We start from the raw sequence: 18298 nt of genomic DNA on the forward strand, positions 1-18298 counted from the left end.
CTCGCCTGCGTCGACGCGCAGAAGGAGACGAGGGTGCGCGCGTGCGCGAAAGGTGCAGGCCTGGTCCTGCCAGCGGAGACCCAGCCGGGGCCTTAATTTAGCCTCTGGGGCCTGAGGCCGGTCCTCTCGCGAGGTCCGGGGTCGAACGTCACCGGCCTCGTTGCCCCCCCACGCGGATCCCCCCTCACCTCCGCGACCGAGCTGGGGGCGGAGCCAAGAAGGGGCGGGGCTAATGACACCACGTGACCCCGCCCCTCCCCGCCCGGCAGGGTCACATGGGTGGCGCGGCCGCTGCGTCAGTGCCAGTCCGGGCTGCGGGAGGGGAGGGAGGGAGGGAGGCCAAGCCAGCCGCCGCCGCCGCCGCCTCCAGCAGCAGCGGACGGACGGGCGGACGGGGCGGGGATCCCGGGCGCTGCCAGTTCCTCGTCGGGCCGCCCCGAGCGTCATGGAGCGGGGCTGGTCCTGGGCCGGGGCCGTGTGAGGAGCGACGCCTTTTTCCCCCCCGCGATCTCTCCGTCCCGCATCCCGGAGCCCCCTCGTCCTTGGCGCAGCGAGCTTCGACCCATCCCCGCCGAGGTGCTGGCCGAGTCCGCCGAAGGTGCAGGCCCGCTGCGGGAGATGGTTCGGGCCTAGCGGAGCCGGGACTGGAGGTGAGACGGCCGCCGAGGGAAGCTAGCTGGCTGGGCCGGGGTGTGGAAAGGGAGGGCCGCACCGCACCGCACCGCACCGCGGGGGGTTGCATCCTGGGGGGCCCCTGTGCGTGGAGTGGCGAGATCGAGGGGGGCCCCCTGTCTGGGCTGGGCTGCGCTGCCTCCCTCCTTCCCTCCCAGCTCGCATTCCGCACCCCCCAAGCCCGCCTCACCCCACCTCACCTCTCCTCACCTCGTCCCCTCCAAGACTCAAAAAATACCAATGAAGAAGCTTCCACTAGGGCCGTCACCCTCTTCTGCCGCTTTCTCTCTTTTCTCTGTTTCCCCATTTGGTTTTGGGGAAAAGGAGCTTGGCAGGCAAGATCGCTTGCCACCCCGGGGTGACCTGCTACTTTTTGTAATTCATTCCTTCATTTCTAGATCTCTTTCTTTATTCATGTATTTCCCTTCGAATCCTTCTCTTTCTCCCAGCCTCCGTCTCTCAAGTTCTTTCTGCTGGCCCCGGCTTAGAAAAAGAGAAAAAAGAAAATGGGCCTGGCTTCTTTCTGGCTGCTCCTGGCTCTGCTCACCACCCCACTTGGTTCTCGCTTTTCCTTCTCGCGATCCTGCGCGCGGCCTCGTCGTCCTCCTCCTTCTCCTCCTCCCTCTGCCATGCAAAAAAAAAAAAAAAGAAAAAGAAGGTGGAGGGTGGGGGGAAATTTCCGCCTTCGATGAGCGTCGGGGTTGACTAAAAATGGGAAAGACGGGGGGGTGTGTTTCTGGGGTTCCCTCCCTTCGGGATGGGGCTAGGGCTGGGGCCCACTGGGCTGCCTGGCCGGCCGGCTGGCTGTCGGCGGTGGTGGTGGCTCCTATTGATGTTTTTCAGGCCTTGGCTCCAGCTGCTTAGGCTGCCCGGGCCCCGGGTTAAGCTCGTAATTGACGTCAGTGCTTTGTTCCTTCCACTTTCTGCGCCTTCTTCTTCTTCTTCCATCCATCTACTCTTTGCAGGGTGGGATGGAGCTGGGAGATTGGGGGCTGGGGGTCCTAGCGGAGTTTTGGGGGGAGTCTTGTCTTCTCACCACCTTTTTTTTTTTTTTTGTTTGCTTTCACAAAATGAATCCCCGTCACAGCCGGTGGAAAGCAAGCAAGCAAAGCCAGCGTCGGTCTGAAATGCTTGCGTAGGTAGTTAGTTGGGGAGGAGTTGGGGCGAGGGGAGCCCCCCATGTCAGTGGCCATGAAGGATTATTCATCGGGCGATTTCGTCCCTGCTGGCCATATGGAATTTTTTTTTTTAAAACTCAGACCTGTGTTATGTCCCTTTTCTTTTCCAATGACCGGCGTTTTTTAAAATTTTTTTTTATTTTTAATTTTTTTTCCTGCATCGAAATTATCTGTAGGTGCCGGTGAATGAGTGTTTGTAAAATTCTGTCGTCTTTTGTTGCTGATTTTTTTTTTTTTAGGGCTCGAAGCTTTGTTTGCATCATCATCATCATCATTCTGTGAAGTGCTGCCTTTTTTTTTTTTTTTTTTTTTTTTTTTGAATTTTCTTTTTTTAAAACTGTCTCCTAAGTCCAAATGGAGAGACATTTCGGAGAAACTCTGACTTTGGTGTTTGAGAGATAAGGAGCCTTTGTGGCCTGTGAGTCTGCCGGGGATCATTTTGGTAATACGTGCATAAAAGAACTGTTGGCAAGTGGCCACTTGGTTTTTTAACAAAGATGGCTTTTAATTTTTTTTCTTTGCCGGCTTATTTTCCTTTTTCATCACTGCATCTTTCAGTCTCTAAACCGGCTCTTCGACCCCCCCCCCCCAATACTGTTATTTTAAATTATCTTTCAGAGTTGATTTATCTGAGAGCAAGAAAAAAATTATTTTTAAGACCAGCAGTTTCATTCAGTTTGTGGTGACTAGCAGGCCCATTGATGATTTTTTTTTTTTTTGGTTAGCTTATTGGAACAGTATACAAATTTCCCTTTAAATAAAACGTTGTGTTTAAGAGTGGAGTGGACAAGATAAGGATGTTTGTGATTTAGGAGGGGGTTTTGTTTATTTAAAGAGTTTAGCTAATTGGAAAGTGATGTACAATTTTGAATAGTTATACTATGCTCTGGTGAACCTGTGCAAATTAAGATTTTTTTTACAAATAGACTGTTTTTTAACTTCAGTTGCACTTTCAAGTTGTCAGATGTGGCTACACTCTCTTCTAATGCGCTCCTGGGTTATTTGTACCCTTCTAGTAACTGTTGCTATATTCTGCCATGTTCCACAAATTTCTTGCAGGTCCATTACTAAGGTCTGTAGCACAAGCAAGCACTACTTTTGACATTTGTATCTTTGTCCTCCCCAGTATTTCATACACTTCGTAGCTTGAATTTGAACAAGATCATATTTTGAGTTTGAAATAGTTGTTCAGTCAGGTTATTCAACCTAAGGTTTCACACAAAATGGTCACCTAAGAAAGTTGAATGAGTCAGGTGTTTGAAGGGGGAAATGCCTGTCATTTACAGATGACTAGGTGAAGCCATCTACAGGTTGTCTTATCTTTTTTTTTGAGGAGTTACGGTAAATGTCATGGTTTTAAGCCTACTTGAGAGAAACAAAGGAAACAGGTATTTCTTCTTTTGTGGCCATCTACTGGCATAGAATGGAGTCCAAAATGTAACAGGCCTTGCTTTTTTATAAAATCAAAGGGATGTTTCTTTGTATTGAAAAAGCACACCTGGACAAATGACCCAGAAATGTATGAATGCTGTATATGTTGATGACTTAATTAATTTTTTTTAAAATTTTAGTTCTTTTCTTCAGCTATATTATTCTTTTAAAAAAAAACCCTGGAATACAGAGATTTCCCAACTTTTGAACCAGTTTTTTAATCATTTGCTTATTAAATGTCCCAGCTTTTACTTCCTTTTTCATTTCTTCTGAAGTTATATTTGATTTCTAGAAGGCTGTTTGCCTGGCCCATTTATTGTGAAAGAAGGTGTAATCATTGAATGCAAACTACTTTAAACTCCACTGACCAGTTACCTTGCTCATTTTTCATTTGGTTTAGTCAAAGTAAAACCCATCTGTAGTCTCCTATACTTACTCATTTTAGTTGTTGGAAATGATAACTCTAGTAAATGAAAGAAAGCAATAATAAACAATACAGTTACTGAATTTTGACTGAATCACCCATGTTTCTGTTGATTTTGATGTTTATTTTCACATCATTTTCTGAGCATTTCAGTGATACTGGCACATGAAAATATTTAGAACCACTGAATATATTACCAAAATATTCCCAAGCATTTTATTTAGTTTTTTTTTTTTTTTTTTTGCGGGTGGGGGGATGGGGGGCACACCCAGCTGTGCTTAAGGCTTATTCTTTGCTCTGTAAAAGAATTACTTTCCTGGGCCTTTGCCTTCCTGGGACACACCCTGGTTCGATTCCCTGCACATATGGGTTCGATCCCATATGGTCCCCTGAACCTGCCAGGAGTGATTTCTAAATTAAGTAACAGGAGTTACATTCCTGAGTGCCACTGGGTGTGGCCCAAAAACCAAAAAAAAATAAATAAATAAAAAAGGGAATTACCTTTCTATATTTGGGGGGGACTATATATATATATATATTGCCATTGGCTGTGGCAAGGCAAGCACCGTAATCTTTGTCCTTACTATCTCTCTAGCCCCCTCAAACATTTTACTATTGAATTTACTACTGTTTTGAAGGGGGAAAATTCTGCTTGCTATCTACCTATTAACTAGCTGTACTTTATTAATTTATTTTGGGTTTTTGGAACATGCCAGGCAGTGCTCATGGCTTACTCAGGCTCTTTGCTCAGTGATTACTCTTTTTTTTTTTTTTTTTTTTTTGGTTTTTGGGCCACACCCAGCGGTGCTCATGGGTTACTCCTGGCTCTATGCTCAGAAATCGCTCCTGGCAGGCACAGGAGACCATATGGGATGCTGGATTTTGAACCACTGACCATCTTGCATCTGCTATGTGCAAGACAAATGCTCTATGGCTGTGCTGTCTCTCAGGCCCCAGTGATTACTCTTGACTAGGTGGCTCAAGAGATGTGGGGATGGAACCTGGGTCTACTGCATGCAAGACAAGATCCCTAGCTGTTGTACTATTGCTCCAGCCCAATTAGCTGTATTATTTAGAAATCTGTAACCTGAGGAACTTTCTGAGGGAAGGCTTTTCCTGTAATCTTATCTCTATAAGGTGTCTAATGAACTCAGGTGCTGAATTTTAGGCTGGAAAATATAGCTTATCAGTGGATACTATTTTTGGTGGAGCTTAGGGGACCATATCTTTTTTTTTTTTTTTTGGATTTTGGGCCACACCCGGCAGTGCTCAGGGGTTACTCCTGGCTGTCTGCTCAGAAGTAGCTCCTGGCAGGCACGGGGACCATATGGGACACCGGGATTTGAACCAACCACCTTTGGTCCTGGATCGGCTGCTTGAAAGGCAAACTCCACTGTGCTATCTCTCCGGGCCCAGGGGACCATATCTGACTGTGCTCAGGAGTCACTCCTGGTAGGCTTGGGATCATATGGGATGCCAGGGATCAAACCCAGGTCAATCACATGCAATACAAGCTTCTTATGGTGCTATCTCTCTTGACTGTGAATTCTATGTGTTTTTTTTCCCCCACCCCGAATTCTATGTTTTTTGGGGAGGGGCAAGGGGGGGTCATCCTCAGTGGCCCTCAGGGGTTACTCCTGGCTCTGTGCTCAGAAATCACCCCTGGCAGGCTCTGGTTACCCTATGGGATGCCCGGAATCCAGCCACCATCTCCTGGGTTGGCCATGTGCAAGGCAAACACCCTACCCACTCTACTATCTCTCAGGCCCCCATGGAATTTATGCTTTTGTTTTGTTTTGTTTTTGGGCCACACCTGCTGACATCCTGTTATACTCCTGGCTATGCGGTCAGACACAGAAATTGCTCCTGGCTTGGGGGACCTTGGTTCATCCTGGCTGGGTCAGCTGTGTGCAAGGCAAACACCCTGCACTATTGCTCCAGTCCTGCACACTATTGCTCCAGTTCTGGAATCTATGTTTTTGATAGGGTCTACTTCCAGTCATTATGGGGGCTGGTCAGGTGCATTTGGTGGTAGAATTGAATTCTCGGATTCACACATTACCAGCCTTTAATGGGAGTACAGTGAATAGGGTACCTGTTTTACATGTGGTTTAACCTCCTAGTCTGCCCTAAAAACAAAACAAGTAAACAAAAATTTTTGTTGGGGGTATACCTAGTGATGTGGGGTGGAAGGTTTGGGTGGGGGTGAGGAGTCGGGGACTTGTAATGTTGGGGAATCTAGCTCTTGTATACAAAGTATCTGATCTAACATCCCAGTCACATCCTTAGTCCTAGTGGGTAGTATTTTATTATTTATTTATTTATTTATTTATCTATTTTTAAATGTGAGGCAAGGGCTGCTCTGGTGAAATGCCTTTCTTGATCAGTCACTTCTACCATATGGGATGAAGCCCAGTCTGTCTACTCTAGGCTCATTAGTTAGTAATATTTTATTTTGTTTTGTTTTGTTTTGTTTTGTTTTGATTTTGGGTCACACTCAATGATGCTCAGGGGTTACTCTTGGTTCTGCACTCAGGAATTACTCCTGATAGTGATTTGTAGGCCACATGCTAGGATGCCAGGGATTAAACCCGGGTCAGCTGTATTTAAGACAAGCTCCATCGCTCCAACCCCTTTAGTTAGTAGAATTTGCGTGCATGCGTGCTCTATGCTCAGAAATCGTCCCCAGCAGGCTCGGGGGACCATATGGGGTGCCGGGATTTGAACCACTGTCCTGCATGCAAGGCTTACCTCCTTGCTATCTCTCCGGCCCCTGTACTATTGCTCTTGTTCCAGGTGGGTAGTTTTTTAAAGGGATTATTTTGATTTTTATTTACTAGAATGGATTAAAGAATTCTCAAAGTTTTGGAGGGTGTGTTCAGAAAAATCTGGGGCTTCCATAATTGATAGCTTTGGAAAGCCAGTAGGGTTGCCCAGGGAGACACTGCTATGATCTGTTGGAACATGCGCTTCATGGGGTTGTTTTGGGCCTGAATGGCTCTCATGTTCTTTTTTGGAGAACTGCATGAACAGGCTTTCACAATGCTTAGCTGTTACTGACTTTTTTTTTTTTTTTTTCTGGAATATCACTATTTTTTTTTTTTGGCCACACCCGGTGACACTCAGGGTTACTCATGGCTATGTGCTCAGAAATCATTCTTTTTAGGCTAGAGCATACAAGGCAAATGCCCTACCGCTTGCACCACCACTTCTTCCTCCCCCTTTTTTGTTTTTTGGGTTACACCCAGAGACTCTCAGGGTTACTCCTGGCTCTGTCCTCAGAAGTTACTCCTGGCAGGCTTGGGACCATATGGGATGCCAGGATTGAACTGGGCCTGTTCCAGGTGGCTGCATGCAAGGCAAATGCCCTCCCACTGTGCTGCCTCTCCAGGCCCCTGGAATATCAGGGTTTTTTTTTGGGGGGGGGGTGCATAACCTGTGACGCTCAGGGGCTTACTCCTGGCTTTGGCTCAGAAATAACTCATGGTCCCCCAGGGATTGAACCAAGGTCCATCCTAGATCAGCCACGTACAAGGCAAATGCCCTACTGCTGTGCTATCGCTCTGGTCCCTGGAATATCACTTCATATCTTTTGTTTCTACCTGTTAACATTTTTTTGTTTTGTTTTGTTTTGTTTTTGGATCACACCCAGCAGCACTCAGAGATTACTCCCGGCTCTACACTCAGAACTTGCTCCTGGCAGGCTCAGGGGACCATATGGGATACCGGGATTCGAACCAAGGTCCTTCTGCATGCAAGGCAAATGCCTTACCTCGATGCTATCTCTCTGGCCCCCAACATTTCATCTTTTTTATTTTTTTGTTTTTGGGTCACACTTGGCTGCACTCAGGAGTTCCTCCTGCTTCTGCACTAAGAAATTGCTCTGGCAGGCTCGGGGTCCCTCTTGGGTTGACTGCATACAATGCATAAGCCCTACCACTGTGCTATTGCTCCAGTCCCAAAATTTCACCATTTTAAAGGCCCAGTATAAGTTGCTTTAAAATGGTATAAGTTGCCTCCTTTGAATCCCCATTTTACTTTTTTATTTTTTGTATTGCTTTTGGGCAAAAGCACCAGCAGTGTTCAGGCTTACTTCTGATTCTGCACTCAGGAATTAACACTTGGCAGTGCTTGGACAACCACATGGAATACTGGGGATTGAACCCGTCAGCTGTTTGCAAGGCTGTGCTATTGTTTTGGTGCTGGTGTTTTACTTTTTTTTTTTTTTTGGTTTTTGGGCCACACCCGGCGGTGCTCAGGGATTTACTCCTGGCTGTCTGCTCAGAAATAGCTCCTGGCAGGCACGGGGGACCATATGGGACACCGGGATTCGAACCAACCACCTTTGGTCCTGGATTGGCTGCTTGCAAGGCAAACGCCGCTGTGCGCTGTGCTATCTCTCCGGGCCCTTTACTTTTATCTTAATTATTTGTTTTTCAACTAATGAGGGGCCTGCGAGCATAGTCTTCTATGGGGAAGACACAGTAATGAAAAACTGTTACAGTATTTCATCATATATCTTTAAAAGATAAGGATTAAAATGATCGGATTACTTTTTGTTTGGTTTTTGGGCCAACCCAGGTTAAGCGCTGGGCTTACTCCTGGCTCTGCGCTTAGAAATCGCTCCTGGGGCCGGATCAGTGGCGCAAGTGGTAGGTTAGCACGGGTAAGGCAGACACAAGTGGCTGTGGTGTGTCTTGAAATCACTGGTGGCCACATAGTGCTCCCATGCAAAACAGTGGAGCTGCCAGGATCATGCTTGGCATATGTGGTAGAACCACCACCTGCTGCAAGCTTGAAAGGCAGCGCTTTATTTATTTATTTATTTATTTATTTATTTATTTATTTATTTACTGATTCGCTTATTTATTTATTTGGGCCACATCCTGGTGTATTCAGAAGCTGTTCTGACTGCTCAGGGGTCACATGTGCTGGGCATTTAACTCAGGCATCTTTCATGGATGGATGGATGGATGGATGGATGGGTGTGTGTGTGTGTGTGTGTGTGTGTGTGTGTGTATGTGTGTGTATGTATGGGTGTGTGTGTGTGTGTTTAACTCAGGCATCCTTCATGGATGGATGGATGGATGGGTGTGTGTGTGTGTGTGTGTGTGTATGTGTGGTGTGTGTGTGTAACACAAACTGGTGATGCTCATTTGATACTCCTGGTGTGGTTTGGTGCTGAGGAATCACTCCTGGCAGGGCTTGGTGGACTATATAGGGTGCTGGGAATTGAACCTCAGTTGGCTAAGTATAAGACAAAGGTCCTACCTGCTGTACTCTTTCTCTGACTCCAATCTGCCTTTATTTCTTCTTCCTCTGGTGGTCTTATTGCCACAACAAAAATAGTGCAAGGTTCACCTTGTAGAAAACAATACAGTAATAAAATTGCAGGATCTAAAACAAGTATGCAAAAATCGGTTGAGAGAATTTTAAAAATCTTACCCCTGATTGCTTAAAAAAAGGATAAAAGTGGGATCGGAGTGGTTGCACAAGCAGTAAGGCATTTGCCTTGCCCACATTAGCCTAGGACAGACCGAGTTTTGATCCCCTGGTGTCCCATATAGTCCTCCAAGCCAGGAGCGATTTCAGAGCACATAGCCAGGAGTAACACCTGAGTGTCACCGGATGTGGCCAAAAGAAAAAAGAAAGAATAGAAGTACTAGGGAAGAATTAGACCTATAGGGGCCAGAGAGATAGCATGGAGGTAAGGCATTTGCCTTGCATGCAGGACGGTTCGAATCCTGGCATCCCACTCTCTCTCTCTCTCTCTCTCTCTCTCTCTCTCTCTCTCTCTCTCTCTCTTTCGCACACACACACACACACACACACACAAAACCCCTGAGCGTGGCTGGGTATCTCTCTCTCTCTCTCTCTCTCTCTCTCCCCTCTCTCTCTCTCTCTCTCTCTCTCTCTCTCTCTCTCTCTCTCTCTCTCTCTCTCTCTCTCTCTCTCTCTCACACACACACACACACACACACACACAATATTAGACCTATAGAGGTGAAAGACCTAACACTGAAAACTGACATTATTGAAAATAGTAGGAGACAGTAAAATGGAAAGTCATCTGGTCATGGATTGAAAGAATAACTATTGGGCCGGGCGGTGGCGCTAAAGGTAAGGTGCCTGCCTTGCCTGCGCTAGCCTTGGACGGACCGCGGTTCGATCCCCCGGTGTCCCATATGGTCCCCCAAGCCAGGAGCAACTTCTGAGCACATAGCCAGGAGTAGCCCCTGAGCATTACTGGGTGTGGCCCAAAAATCCAAAAAAAAAAAAAAAAAAAAGAAAGAATAAATACTGTTAAAATGTTCACCTTATCCAGAGCATTCTACAAATCTAGCATTATCCCTTCAAAATTCCAGTGTCATTTCCCACAAAAACAGGACGGAATTTTCAGAAATTTGCATAGAACTAGGAAGATCCCAAATACCAAGAAAGTTTTGAAAAATTAAAGTGTGGAGAAAGGGAGTAATTCCCACCTTTCCTTCTAGGTTGGCAGATGATCAAATTAATATCAGATGGATTGAAGAGGAAAACAAAACAAAAGTAAGTTTAATAGCATATATAGGGGCCGGAGAGATAGTACAGAGGTAAGGCGTTTGCCTTGCAAGCAGCTGATCCAGTATGGATGGTGGTTCGAATACTGGCATCCCATATGGTCCCCTATGCCTGTCAGGAGCGATTTCTGAGCACAGAGCCAGGAGAAACCCCTGAGCGTCATTGGGTGTGACTCGAAAAAACAAGACAAAACAAAACAAAACAAAAAAAAAAGAAAAATAACATATGTAACTCCTGTATATATGGGATAGAACCAGCAAAAACTGATTAACTTCCATTTTTTTTGAATATTGCAAATAGTACTGCTTTACTACTTTACTTTTTTTTTTTTTTTTTTTTTTTTTTTTTTTTTTTTTTTTTTGGGTCACACCCGGCAGTGCTCAGGGGTTACTCCTGGCTCCATGCTCAGAAATTGCTCCTGGCAGGCACAGGGGACCATATGGGACGCCGGGATTCGAACAGATGACCTTCTGCATGAAAGGCAAACGCCTTACCTCCATGCTATCTCTCCGGCCCCTACTTTACTTTTTTTACTGCTTTACTTTTTGCTGACTGATTTTACTACTTTTCCTTTTTTTTTGGTTTTATTTATTTTATTTATTTATTTATTTATTTATTTATTTATTTTTTATTTGGGTCACACTCCATGAAGTCCAGGGGTTACATCTGGATCTGCGCTACTTCTGGTGGTGCTTGAGGGACTATATGGGATGCTGGGGTTTGAATCTGGGGTCAGATGTATGAAAGACAAGCATCTTACTTGCTGTATTATTTCTCCAGCCCCACTGCTTTACCACATTTTATACTTGTTTTCCATTTTCTCCTGGATGAGTTTTCTTCATTGTCTTATTACTATCTCTCTCTCTCTCTCTCTCTCTTTCTTTCTCTCTCTCTCTCCTTCCTTCCTTCCTTCCTTCCTTCCTTCCTTCCTTCCTTCCTTCCTTCCTTCCTTCCTTCCTTCCTTCCTTCCTTCCTTCTTTCTTTCTTTCTTTCTTTCTTTCTTTCTTTCTTTCTTTCTTTCTTTCTTTCTTTTTCTTTCTCTTTCTTTCTTTTCTTTCTTGGGGGAGAGGGTCACACTCAGCAGTGCTCAGGGGTTCCTCCTGGCACTACACTCAGAAATCTCTCTTGGCAGGCTTGGGGGACCATTTGGGATGCTGGGATTTGACCCAAGGTCTTTCAGCATGCAAGGCAAACACCCTACCTCCATGCTCTCTCTCTGGCCCCCTACTATTCCTTTCTTAACTTTTTTCTTTGTAGACTGCTAATGGACTGCTAATCCATTGTTATTGATAGTTCTGGGTTTTAGCCTTGACCTTCTCCTCACTGTCTGTATGATCTCATTCACTTATATTGCTTTAGCTAACATCTCTTGAGTATTTTGAGTACCAGAACATCTACATGCAACTGAAAACCCAATTTAATCTAATAGATATTTTAATTTTGTTAGGTGAATGACACATACTAATTTAAATGAAATGGAAATTTGGTGAGAACAAATGGGATATTACATGAATTCCAAATAAAGATAGAAAAACTATAGAAGAATACAGGGAGGTTAGAGAGATAATACAGGGATTATTGCACCTGGCTGATCCAGATTTGATCCAAAGAACTGAGCTCAGCCAGGAGTAAGCCCTGAGTACTGCTGGTTTTTGTGCTGCCTCTCCCTCCACTCCTCCCCCCAGATGGCTAGATGGACTTTGGAACTACAGGATTCAGAATCTCAAAATGTGATTAGGAATATCTATGGCTCATGAAATGCTCTGTGTATTAATTTCGTTTTTTTCTTAGATGAGCTTTAACACTTCTATTTTATTATTTTTTTTATTTTTGTTTTTCGGGCTACACCTGGCTCTGCACTCAGGAATCACTCCTGGTGGTGCTGGGAGTACATTATGGGGTGGCGGGGATTGAACCTAGACTCACTATTCTATCACTTCAGCTCTGTTTACATGTTTTGTTAGAAGTATTCTATGATCTACCACTGGAGAGGGACTCAGCGAGGGTTATGTACCATATTTTCCGGTGTATAAGACGACTTTTGAAACAAAAAAAAGTCAACCGAAAATCGGGGGTCGTCTTATATGTTGAGCATATCCCAAAAAATGTTTCAGTATGCCGCTAAATGAAAATTGTCTGAATATTGCCACAAAACAAATTTTCCAACTGGATCCTGCACCAATCACTGCAAGGCTGCTCAGATCGCCTCTCTAACTCAGCCAATCCAAGCAGGCTTTTGATGCCTGCAAATTAGACAATGTTCTGGACCCGAATCTACACTGTAAAAAGCCTGCTCAGATTGGCCAGTATCAGAGAGGAAGTCTATGACAGTATAACCTTTGAACCTTTGCTTGTTGTGATTGGCTCACTGTGGGACATACAGTTGCAGCACAGGAACGTTCTGTCTGATACAGCGAATATAGGCCTAAACCTATGTTTTAACTGCAAAATTAGAGGGTCGTGTTATATGCCCAACGCTGGAAAATATGGTATACCCTCTTCAACCACAGTTTTGACTACATTGTCATAATATGTTATAGCTGCAATATCCTAGGGAGAAGTGGAATAATTAGGTTTTGGGGCCACAGCTGGCAGTATTCAGGTCACTCCTAATGGTACTCAGGGTATCATGTCCTGCTAGGGATTGAACCAAGGTTGACTTTATGGAAGGAAAGAGACTTAAAATTTTATGTTATCTCACTGTGCCCATAGGTTTTCATTAGGGAAAAAAATTTGAGGGGGGGCCTGGAGAGATAGCACAGCGGTGTTTGCCTTGCAAGCAGCCGATCAGGACCAGAGGTTGTTGGTTCGAATCCCTGTGTCCTGTATGGTCCCCCGTGCCTGCCAGGAGCTATTTCTGAGCAGGCAGCCAGGAGTAACCTCTGAGCAACGCCGGGTGTGGCCCAAAAACCAAAAAAAAAAAATTTTTTTTTGAGAGGGCTCTAGAGTGATAGTATAGCAGGTAGGTGTTTGCCTTGCACTCGCCCAACCCTGGTTCAATTCCCAGCATCCCATATAGTTCCAGAGTGTAGAGCCAGGAATAATTAATCCCTGCTGGGTCTGGCTCAAAAGCCAAAAAAAAAAGGGAGGGGGTCAGTGGGAATACAGGGTGTGCTGGGCTGGAGCACATGTTTTATTTATGCCAGAGACCAAGGTTTGAACTCTGGCACTGCATGTTCTCCCAGGTTTCACCAGGAGCAACCCTTAAGCACAGAGCTGGGAGTATCTCCTGAAAACTATTAGGGGTTAGGATGGTAGAGAGGGGGGAGGAAAGGACAGAGGGAAGGATGGTGGTAAAGGAAAGGAAGAAGAAAGAAAGGAACAAAATAAGGGACCTGAGAGATAGTACAGGAGGTAAGGCGCTTACCTGGGTAAAATGGCTGACCTGCATTTGATCTCTGTCATCCCATAGGGTCCCCTGAACACCACCAGGAGTAACTCCTGAGTGCAGAGCCAGAAGTAACCTCTGAACATTACTGAGCATGGCTAAAAAAGGAAAGAAAGAAATTGCCATGCTGGATATTGAATTTTGGGCCCCATGTGTGAGTTATGTGCTTTACTACCAAGCCACAATTTTCAAAAAGTACTTATTTCCGAATCACTTTATTGTTATTTCGGGGCAGTGCACCGAGAGTCCATGTGGTTCCTTAACCATCATCCGACCCCCAGCATCTAGAATGATGATGTCAGAGCAGAGTGCAGCAGCAGCTTGCAAAATTCACAAGGTTTACTATGTGGTTTAAAAAGAAATGGTTGATTTCTTTCTTTGCAGATTAAATGGACCTTAGCAGTAGTAGACACCAGTCTGAGGATTGCCTAACATTCCGCTCCTTACAGTCAGTTCTCTTTACTTAGGTAGTGGTTGAGTTTTGTTTTGGTTTTGGTGCTACACCCAATGTTGGCTAGTGGGGATGGAGGTGTCACAGTGCTAATACTGACTGTGCGCTTGGGGATCATTCTGATGGTTCTTTGGGGATCACTTAGTATTGGGGATCTAATTATGGTCTCCTATATGCAAAATATACACTCCAATTAGTTGAGCTATCTCTTCAACATTATAATAATAATAATAATAATTATTATTATTATTATACTATTATTATTTTGGTTTTCACCACCCTGGTGGTGCTCAGGGATTATTCCTGGATCTGTGTTTAGGGATCACTTCTGGTAACTTGGAGGTCCAAATGTGAGGCCAGGGATCAAACCTGGCCAACTAAGGCAAATGTCCTACCTGAAGGCCACTCTTCGGCATTAAGTATTTTTGTTTGTTTGAGAAATATACAGCGGGCCCAGAGAGATAGCACAGCGGTGTTTGCCTTGCAAGCAGCCCATCCAGCACCAAAGGTGGTTGGTTCAAATCCCGGTGTCCCATATGGTTCCCCGTGCCTGCCAGGAGCCATTTCTGAGCAGACAGCCAGGAGTAACCCCTGAGCACCGCCTGGTGTGGCCCAAACCCCCCACCCCCCAAAAAAAAGAGAGAAATATACAGCAATAGGTACTCACTTATCTATAGTTGTATATATGTACACCCACATACATACATACATACATACATACATACATACATACATATACTATATATAAAACTGTTGGCATCTGGTCCTTGACCTAGCTTTAAGTTAAGATTCAGACCTGGGGCCGGGCGGTGGCGCTCGAGGTAAGGTGCCTGCCTTACCTGCGCTAGCCTAGGAGACGGACCGCGGTTCGATCCCCCGGCGTCCCATATGGTCCCCCAAGCCAGGAGCGACTTCTGAGCGCATAGCCAGGAGTAACCCCTGAGCGTCACCGGGTGTGGCCCAAAAACCAAAAAAAAAAAAAAAAAAGATTCAGACCTTACTGATGAACTGTAGTTTGAAGATAGAATCACATGTGGATTACATTGTAACATGTTGCTTTTGTACAGCTCTGATTGAGGGGCAGAATTTCCAGCAAAGACAGGGAGTGAGGTCAGGCAGGCTAGAAATGGATCAAATAATCTCTTTTAAATGGTCATCATGTTAACTGGTCTCTCCTTCCCCCCTTCCCTCCCTTCCTCCCTCCTTCCCTCCCTCCCTCTCTCATTGTTGTTTTTGTTTTGTTTTGTCTTGCCTTTGGGCCACACCCAGTGATGCTCAGGGGTTACTCTAGACTCTGCACTCAGGAATTATTTCTGGCAGTGCTCAGGGGACTATATGAAATTCTATTGCCTGGTCTCTAGGTCACTATTTTGTGTGTGTGTGTGTGTGTGTGTGTGTGTGTGTGTGTGTGTGTGTGTGTGTGTGTGGTCTCTAGGTCACTATTGTGTGTGTGTGTGTGTGTGTGTGTGTGTGGTGTGTGGTGTGTGGTGTGTGTGTGTGTGTGTGTATGCGGTTTGGGCCACACCTAGCAGTGCTTGGGTTGGCTACTCCTGGCTCTGCACTTAGGAATCGTTCTTGGCAGGGGACCATATGGGATGCTGGGATAGAACCTGGGTCAGTCACAGGTTGGCTGAGTGCAAGGCAAATGTCTACCCACTGTGCTATCACACCTGCCCCCCTAGTTCACTATTTCTTTTTTTTTTTTTTTTTTGGTGGTTTTTGGGTCACACTCAGCAGTGCTCAGGGGTTATTCCTAGCTCCAGGCTCAGAAATTGCTCCTGGCAGGCACAGGGGACCATATGGGATGCTGGGATTCGAACCGATGACCTTCAAGGCAAACGCCTTACCTCCATGCTATCTCTCCGGCCCCACTCCACTATTTCTTGCCTCACTCTCGGATCCTATGATTTTTTTTTTTTCTTGGAGGAAAAAAACCCACAATAAATGACATATATTGGTTTTTGGGTCACACCTGGCAGCATTCAGGGGCTACTCCTGGCTCTGCACTCAGAAATCGCTCCTGGCAGGCTCAGGGAACCACATGGGATGCTGGCATTCGAACCAGTGACCTTATGCATGCAAGGCAAATGCTTTACCTCCATGCTATCTTTCCAGCCCCCCAAATAATAATAATAATAGTAATTATTATTATTATTATTATTATTATTATTATTATTATTATTATTATTATTATCATTATTTTGGTTTTTGGGTCACACCCGGCAGTGCTCAGGTTACTCCTGGCTCTATACTCAGAAATCGCTCCTGGCAGGCTCGGGGACCATATGGGATGCTGGGAATTCGAACCATCGACCTTCTTCAGGCAAGGCAAACGCTTTATCTCCATGCTATCTCTTTGGCCCCTATTATTATTTTTTTTTAATTTATTTTTATTTATTTATTTTTGGGTTTTGGGTCACACCCGGCGGTGCTCAGGGGTTATTCCTGGCTGTCTGCTCAGAAATAGCTCCTGGCAGGCACGGGGGACCATATGGGACACTGGAATTCGAACCAATCACCTTTGGTCCTGGATCGGCTGCTTGCAAGGCAAACACCGCTGTGCTATTTCTCCGGGCCCAATTTTTTTTTTAATTATTATTTTTTCTTTTTTTTGGTTTTTGGGTCACACCCACCAGCGCTCAGGGATTACTCCTGGCTCTATGCTCAGAAATTGCCCCAGGCAGGCTCAGGGGACCATATGGGATGCTGGGATTCGAATCACCGACCTTTTGCATGAAAGGCAAACGCCTTACCTCCATGCTATCTCTCCGGCCACCTATTATTATTGTTTATAATAATTTATTTATTTACACACCTGGCGGCGCTCAGAGTCTACTCCTGGCTCTGCACTCAGAAATCACTCCTGGCAGGCTCCGGGGACTATACAGGATGCTGGGGATTGAAACCTGGTCTGCCCTGGGTAGTCTGAGTGTTAGGCAAATGCCCTACCACTGTGCTATTGCTCTGACCCCAACCATGATGTTGGGGTTTGAATTTAGTCTACCCATATGCAAAACTTGCAACCTAGTCTTTGAGCTGTCTTGGCTGAACCTCCTTAAAAACAATATTCTTGGGGCTGGGCCGGTGGTGCTAGAGGTAAGGTGTCTGCCTTGCCAGCGCTAGCCTAGGACGGACCATGGTTTGATCCCCTGGCGTCCCATATGGTCTCCCAAGCCAGGAGTGACTTCTGAGTGCATAGCCAGGAGTGACCCCTGAGCGTCACCGGGTGTGGCCCAAAAACCAAAAAAAAAAAAAACCAAACAAACATATTCTTGTTTATATTTTAGTAGGATTCTATTACAGAATTTAATTAGGACATGAATTGATTTAAATTTATAAACCTTGAGTTTATGCTTTCTCATTCAATATATTAGCATTTTACTTTAACCTTGTTATTCTGAGGGATGAAACATTAAGTACTTTACAGAAAATCTATGTACTTTATCACCATATATACAAATAAATATATCTTCTACACATTGCAAATAAGGATGCAATTAATGAGAAACAATTTCATTTTTAGTGTAAACCAACATTTCTTTTTTTTTTTTTTTTTGGTTTTTGGTTTTTGGGTTACTCCTGGCTCTACGCTCAGAAATCGCTCCTGGCAGGCTCGGGGGACCATATGGGATGCCGGGATTTGAACCACAGTCCTTCCGTATGGAAGGCAAATGTCTTACCTCCACACTATCTCTCTGACCCATAAACCAACATTTCTGAGGTTCTGGAGAGATAGATAGTACAGTGGATAAAGCACTTGGCTTGCATAAGGCTGACCCATATTCAATCCTTGGCATTCCATATAGTACCCCCTAGCTTGCTAGGAGTGGTCCCTGGGTGCAGAGGCGGGAGTAACCTCTGAGTAACATTGCGTATGGTCTGAAAACAAAAACAAGCCCCAAAATGACTGTGTATCATTTGCTAACTTTTAATTTGCTCTCTGCATGCAGTTTTGGAAGTGGGAGCGCCCACTCCTGTCAGTGCTTAGGGAACCAGGGCTTGCACTCCAGACCTTGAGTCATCTTTCTAGACCTGTCATTACATTTTCATTTTGTCATTTATGCTTGGATTATTCATTTTCTTGACTTTCTTGTGTACTATAACTGAAAGTAGTCTTATAGTGCCATTGAATAGATAGTTTCTTTTTTCTTTCTCCCCACTTGAACAGATTATTTCTTTCTGGGTATTACAGA

General features: G+C 45.1%; 1 protein-coding gene across 1 annotated transcript in view; it reads left to right on the forward strand.

Annotated features, from left to right (window-relative positions):
- The first annotated feature begins 600 nt into the window (after positions 1-600).
- The window catches only part of AFF4 (ALF transcription elongation factor 4), a 95774-nt gene continuing 78076 nt past the window's right edge, over positions 601-18298 (forward strand). The window contains exon 1 of the mRNA XM_049786819.1: positions 601-650. The gene's annotated coding sequence lies outside the window, so the exon portion shown is untranslated. The remainder of the gene's footprint in view (positions 651-18298) is intronic.

Source organism: Suncus etruscus, chromosome 14, assembly GCF_024139225.1.
Source record: "Suncus etruscus isolate mSunEtr1 chromosome 14, mSunEtr1.pri.cur, whole genome shotgun sequence".
In the NCBI taxonomy this organism is placed as follows: domain Eukaryota; kingdom Metazoa; phylum Chordata; class Mammalia; order Eulipotyphla; family Soricidae; genus Suncus; species Suncus etruscus.